This window comes from Delphinus delphis, chromosome 4, assembly GCF_949987515.2.
Source record: "Delphinus delphis chromosome 4, mDelDel1.2, whole genome shotgun sequence".
Lineage (NCBI taxonomy): Eukaryota > Metazoa > Chordata > Mammalia > Artiodactyla > Delphinidae > Delphinus > Delphinus delphis.
Window position 1 is genome coordinate 62,739,670 of NC_082686.1, and position 7,491 is coordinate 62,747,160.

The 7,491-nt window shown below is 36.1% G+C and overlaps 1 pseudogene; it reads right to left on the reverse strand.

The window, feature by feature from the left end:
• Window positions 1-5,923: 5,923 nt before the first annotated feature.
• LOC132424084 (lupus La protein homolog pseudogene) lies at window positions 5,924-7,154 on the reverse strand (annotated as a pseudogene).
• Window positions 7,155-7,491: the final 337 nt, after the last annotated feature.

Genomic DNA, 7,491 nt, shown 5'->3' on the forward strand with positions numbered 1-7,491 from the left:
TTATTTTAGTACTGAGTTAGAAAACAACTTTTTTCTTTGCTCTCTACTTTTGTTTTGAGTGGGATACTAAAATCAAGGTGTTATGATGTGGTGGAGAGGAGAACCTATTGTTATAAAAACAGCATGTGGCCCTAAAAATCTAACCATTGATCACCAGGTAAAAACATACAGAGAGTGGAGTCTTATCTTGAAGTCAATCTAGTCCCAGGGCCTCACTTTCTAGGTGATGGAATTGAGGTCCAAAAAAATTAAATGGATGCTAATTATTGTGCAAGCCAGATAAATGCTGTGCATTACACGGATATTCCAAGCTGCTGGACATCAACCTAAAGAATTATTTAAAGCCATAGCTCAGAAAAGAGTCCAGGGTTACAAAAATACTCCATTCAGCACAGTTCTGCTCCTGACAGAAGCACAAAAGATGGTTTCTTGCAAATCATGGTGGTAGTTCTAATAGCTACCAACCAGTGAAGCCTATGTTCTCTCCTTAAGTCACTACAGATAAATCATATCCTGAACCTAATTAAAATGTTGACTTCTCTACCTTTTGAGGTAGTCATATGGTTATGTTTAGTGTCCTAGGAACCAGATGCTAGGTGAACAAAGATGAATAATCAATCCTTGGTCCTTAATCTCAAAGAATCCATGCTATGATCTGAAGACAGATTGTTACAATACAGTGAATTATGGGAGCTGAAAAGAGAGCAGTAACCTAGCCTGAAGAGAGGGGGCAGATTACAAAAGCTACACAATAGCTTTTCCTTTGTCTTAAATTCACCTGTTAGAAGCTTCAAGAAGCTAGTTCTAACATTGGCTAGTTTGAACCCATCTACGTTCTCCCTAAGTAAAGTCCTCATTATTTAACAAGCCAAGATTATTTAACCCCACGCAAGTGTCATAGTCTTTAAAATCGATCCTCACATATCAGAGATTGCCAATTCTGGAGAGCCAGAGGTTTGTTTCAAAATTCTTACCTGTTCTCTGAGTGGGCCTCACAGAGGTAAGGATAGGTTAAATATTTCCCTATAAGACAGAGAGCTGTATACCTTTATAATAAAGATGAGAAAAAGTCTTTCCCTTACATGGTTTCAAAAAGCCTTTAATTGCACCCTCTTAGTAAGTTGGAGGGTTTTTCTAAACCTATTGACAATGAGGCTAAGACAGATGTGTAAGACATATAAATTATGTAGAAATCTGACCATATTTTAATCATTCTTTTGATTACCTGTTTGTTTTTCTTCACTGCACCTTTATACTAAACCTTACAGTCAGGATGGGAACACAAGACACACTCAAAATACAGACCCAGCATTTTAGATGCGCTTTATAGAAGAAGGATGGAGAAGAGAATGACAAAGCTCACAAGTGATCTATTCAAATATTTAAATGTTGAATGCACCGTGATTGACATTTCATCTAGTCTAAAGACTTTAGTCCCAAATTCCACTGCCTTTCACCAAAAGGAATCAATTCACAAAATGTTCAATGTGTTCTCAGGATACCTGCAACTCTATCACAAAGCCCCGTCGGCAGAAAGGTCACCTACTACGGGCATCATGCAAAAACCTGCTTTCGTTATGAATTAAGTTTGAATATATGAAATCATTTCTTTTAAAGAAAAGAAAAGAAACTCCCTGTTGATTGAGATTTCATCGAGAATGGCCTAAATGTTGCAGAGTACTATTCTTAGGCATATTCTTTCATTGGGCTTTTCTTTGAAAAAATAAATTATCGGTACATCAGGTATGGCCTCAAGATATGTGTGGATAACTACTTTTATTGAAAGCTTAATACATACCAGGTTCTGAGCAAAGCACTTGCTTTATATGCTTTTTCTCATTTAGTCCTCTCTAGAATATTATAAGGGAAAGTTTTCTTACCTCCATTTTATGGGTGAAGAGACCAAGATTTAGGAAGGCTAAGCAACTTGTCCCAGGTCAAATATTCAATGACTATTTGGAGGTGGAGGGATGATTTCAAACAAGCCACCTGACTCTAAAAGACAGTGTTTGTAATTTCCTCTTGCAGTCATGAAAATAAAGAGGAAAACCTCCTTCCTAGTAATATCGTCATGAATGACTGATTTTGAATGATCAAAGGAAGCCCAGAGATGATTTTAACCAATGTCCTCATTTTACAGATAAGAAACTGCCTTTAAACTTCCCTTTTTATCTGTATGGACATAACATAAATTATAAGAATCTATATGTCTGGTATGGTAAAAGTTTATTTCAATAAATACTGTATTTTTAATGAAGTATAGTTGATTTACAATGTTGTATTAGTTTCAGGTGTACAGCACAGTGATTCAGTTATACATATTCTCTTTCAGATTCTTGTCCCATATAGGTTATTACAAAATATTGAGTATAATTCCCTGTGCTATACGGTAGGTCCTTGTTGGTTAACTATTTTATATATAGTAGTGTGTATATGTTAATCCCAACCTAAATACTCTTGTTTTAAAAAATTCAAATATGAAAAAACATACAGTAGCTTCCTAGGAAAACAGCTATTTATACTGCTCTGTGGCCTCTTCCAAGCTTTACATATAACAAACAATGCACACAATGGATAGGATCATATCATCACACTGTGTATTACTTTTCTCACAGTATATTGTTTTTCATGTACCTGGATAGTCTGCACATTCATCATTTTAATGGCTATGTAATATTCCATCAAGCGGATGAAACATAAACCAATTCACTGTTTTTATAAAACATTTGACTTTATTTACTAAATGCAAACTAAGTTTGTGTGAGCACGTATTAGAAATTGCTAGACACATTTTCAATGAAAAAAACCATTGCAGGAATAGGCAGATTGTTATCTATGTTCCACAAACCAGATTTGAGAGAAATGTTTTAATGAAATGCATAGAGATTTATTTATTCTGATTTGAGATTTTGAGGTATGGAATAGCAATTCTATGTCTGTCATTTGTAATACAGATTATTGTTATTATGATTATATATGAAGCTTTGTGAATGCACCCTGCACTTTATGAATATATCATAGAGATAAAGCAGGACTCTGCCCCCAATGCTTATGAAAAAAGAAAAAAATGGGTAAAGTACAGATAATTGAACAGAGATGCATATTAGTAGATGAAGACTTCATAGAAAATGTAAGATTTGAGAATGATTTTAAATGGGAAAGGAAAGACCCTAGATAAAAAATAAATTTATAGTGACGACATCTCTAGGTTTATTTTTAACCAGCTGACAGACTTCATTGACTGCTTCTCTCAAGCACATAATTTAACTTCTGTAATTCTCTATTATCTGAGAGGAGCTTATCTACCTTTTGTGGACAGTTTAACTCTCAGAGGACTAGCTTTTCTGTTTATTTATCCCCAATTAGACTTGTTTCTACCTTCCCTGAGATATTAGCATCTGTCATGTTGAAGTCAACTTTTGCTTAAGGTATGTATCCTGTATTAATCCTTTATAGAATACATTTCATTTTACACTTTATTAAATTCAAAAGATCAAGGGAATAAGGAGGAGGTTTGATGGCAGTGTAGCCACTAGGATTGAGTGATAGGGAAGTGTTTCATAAAGAAATTAATTGATCCAAGTACTGAAGGAAAATTAGGATATAGTAAAGCCATCAAGGGGGGACAGGGCATCGCACACAGGGAAGCATGGAACATCACGGGCATTATATATGGTGTCCATAATGTCTGGAAACATTGACAAATGTACATATAAATGTTTACAAATGAATTATTGATATTACATTAAAATACATGGCATATTCAAAAACATCACATGGTACGTTCTATGTGGCACTCCTTACTAATAGTGCAGTTAAATGGGCTGCACAAAATTACAATGAATACAGTGCATTAATGAAGTACTTCCATCAATCTTTGCATATGCATCTATGAGTCATTGCTTTAGATGAATTGCACCTCTGATTTTCACTGAATAAATCTTCACATTTAACGTAGCCCATAAAAAAGTAAGCCTGGGTGTTCAGAAGTAAATAAAAAAAAAAACTTATCTATGTTTCTAGATTTTATGGCAATGCTATAGGATCTGCTGGCAGTTCAGTATGGCTAGATGGTAGGATGGACATTGAGGAGGGAAGGCAGGAAGGAAGAACATGTATTTGGAGAGGGGCCCCAGTCATTCCAGCTATCTCAGCTGTATTCGTTTCCTTTTGCTGCTATAACAAATTTACCACAAATTTAGTGGCTTAAAACAACAAAAAAATATTCTCTTACAATTCTGAAGGTTAGAAGTCCAAAATCAGATTTGCTAAGTTAAAATCAAGGTGTCAGGAGTTCTGGTTCCTTCTTGAGGCTCTGAGGAGAGGCTTTTTCAGCTTCTAGTGTCTGACTATATCCCCTGTCTTATGGGCTCTTCCTCCATCTCCAAAGTTCATCATTGCAATCTATGCTTCTGTCATCACATCACCTTCTTCTCTTCTGTAGCAGTATCTCCCTCTACCTCCCTCTCATAAGAACACTTGTGATGATATCACTGGACCCACCTGGATAATCCACTATACTCCCCCATCTCTAGATCTTTCACTTAATCACACCTGCAGAATCCCTTTTGCTATATAAAATAATATATTCACAGGTTCCAGGGACCAGGAAGTGAGCATCTTGGTAGTGGGGGGGGCATTATTCAGTCTACCACACCAGCAAAGTCCCTTCTAGACCAATCAGCCCCCCGAAAACTGCCAGATAACTTCAGCCACATGAGTGAAATCAGCTGATCCCAGCAAGATCAGAACTGCCCAGTTTAGCCCAAGCTAAATTACCCACCAGCAGGATACTGAGCTAAAAATATATGATTGTTGTTTTAAGCTACTATGTTTTGAAGAGGTTTGCTATGTTCAACAGGTAAAAAAAAAAAAAAAAATCAATCTGCAAAATTTCTGTATGAGGAAACTATGGGTTCATCCAGGTGGCCATATTGGCAAGTAAAATTATGGATTTTGACTTGAGCTAGAAATTCAGGGTCACCTAACTGAATTTTAAACCAACAAGCAAAATGCACAGACTTGATTCCTATACTATGAGGTCATATTGGTAGCATCATGCTTACCATCCAATGGGGAGAGCATAGGACTTTGAGATTCTCCTATTCATAAACACTTAATTATAATTTCTCTTTTTTGAAAGGGTAAGTCTAATACTTTTAGAAGAATGCATTTCTCAGTAGGGATTCTAGTTTCAGCTTTTGTCTTCCAACTCAGAGCCCTGCCTTGAGAAGTTGTTGTGAGGACACAGTGAGGTAAAGTATACAAAAACCTACAACAGAGCCAGACACTCAGGAAAATGCCCATGGGTGTTATCTATTATTATTACCGTCTCTTCACAGGGCCTGCACACAGTTAAGGACTCATCATCACCCAAGAAACCATGGGTTACTTCTACTGAGTAAGCCATAGGAGTGCCTTGACTTTCTAAAACCAACAGGCAGTCTTCTTATTTCATCTTTGCTGTGAGACCTTTCTTTGTGAAATGCTAATTCTACAAAGACTAGAATAGGTGAAAAAGAAATGAACTAGGTTTCTAGTCTTAGATCTGCTGCAAACCATGTCATACTATTTTTTTTAATTAAAAAAAAGATTTTTTATATAAACTAATTTTATTTTTATGCAGTATACATTTTATTACTTTGTACTAATACATCCTCATATTACAAAGGCAATTTAGTGGAAGAATGTTTCTTTTGATACTTGAATAATCTGAAAGAACACAAACAGAATTATACATTAAAAAATACTCATTTGGATGACAATAACAACAACAACAAAAAGACAAGTTAAACAACAAAAAAACTTTTCCTTTCTTACAGGTGGACATTGAAGTGGACCTCATTTGTTTTTCTTTTTAAAAGCCTCCAAAGACAAAAGCAGCTTAAAATATAATTAAAATGAATAAAAAATGTTTACTAAATTATTGGTCTCCAGCACCATTTTCTGTTGTTTTGATGCAGGTTCTTCTTTGTCTGTTTCTTCTCTTGTGCTCTTTTTACTGGTCTAGATGCACCATTTTCATCATGTTCATCATCACTATCAAATTTAGTTTTCTTGCCCTGAAACTGTACTTTTCCTTTAGCAGACCCAGTCTGGGCAGCTTTATTTCCCTTTCCTTTTCCTTTCAATCTGCGACCTTTTGACTTCCATTTGTTTAGGGATTCTTGTTGATCTTCTATTATTTTTTTCAATGCTTCTTTTTCCACATCTCCTTCTAGTACTTTCCAGGTGACCTCTTTGTTCCTTAATTGTAGGTTACCATTATTTGCATCTTTTGCTTTATCCAGTGTTTCCTTAGCTTTTTCTTTAAACAGAATTATTCCCTCTTTGGCTCCTCTGACAAAGTCTATCCATTTTATTTCACCATGATTTGAGAAAAGGATATGCAAATCTTCTCTACATGTCTGATCATCTAAGTCCCCCGAGAATTTCAGCAAGCAGCTAATCTTTTCTTCTAGAGATTTCATTTCAGCATTTTCTGCTAACTTTTGTTTTTCTTCTTGCTCTTGTTTAGCTCATAATTTAGCATCTATTTTATTTTGCTTTCTTTCTTCATTTTTTTTTTTGCAAAGTAATCTTCCTTGAAAAGTATTAGCAGGTCTGTGTCTTTGTACTTCTGGCCAGGGGCCTCGACGAACTTAGCAGATTCAATGGTATCAAATACAGCAACTATTGATCCCTTAAATGCTTTGTGCAATGTTCTTTTCATCTGAATATTTAGTACCTGACCTTTATCTTCCAACCATTCTTTTATGTCATCAAGGGTTGCATCAACTGGGAAGCCTTTAATATAAACAGATCTGTTTTTTACATCATTTTTATACTCATCAGTCACTTCAGGGAGGGGTTTGCTTGGAGATCTTCTAATTTTAGTTTTATCTTCACTTATTTCCATGAGTTCCGCCTTTGATTTGCTCAATGCTTCTACTATTACATTAAAGTCTGTTGTCAGTTTAACCTATTAAATTTTATCATTATCTCCAAAGGTACCCAGGCTTCATCCAGTTTGATCTGTTCCTTTAAAAATTTGTTGCGTGGCAAATTGAAGTCACCAAAATAATACTCGATTTGATGACAGATTTTGACCTCCAGAGCAGCCATCTTTTCATTATCACCATTTTCTGCCATTCTGGCTATCTTTAAGTTCCCGGTCCCACAGAGACATGCCACAGGTCACTAACAGCGACAGCAACGTCTCCTCTCCCCAGCGCATGGCGGCTTGCGCAACGCACCTAAAGAAGATGGGGGTTGTCCCGGCAACCCTTGCAGCCAGGGTGGGTGGGGCTTCGGGCCTTACTGTGTCATTTTAAACAAGTCACTTAACCTCTCTGTGCCTCACTTTCCCTGTGTTCTAATATTTATTTAGTCAGCTTCAGGGAGCAATTGTAAGTATCAACTGAACCAATTAATCAATCAGATGAACTGAGCACTAATGATGGCCTTGGCAATGTGCTAGCTATCCTGAAAACTTAGAAGTAAGTTATTGCC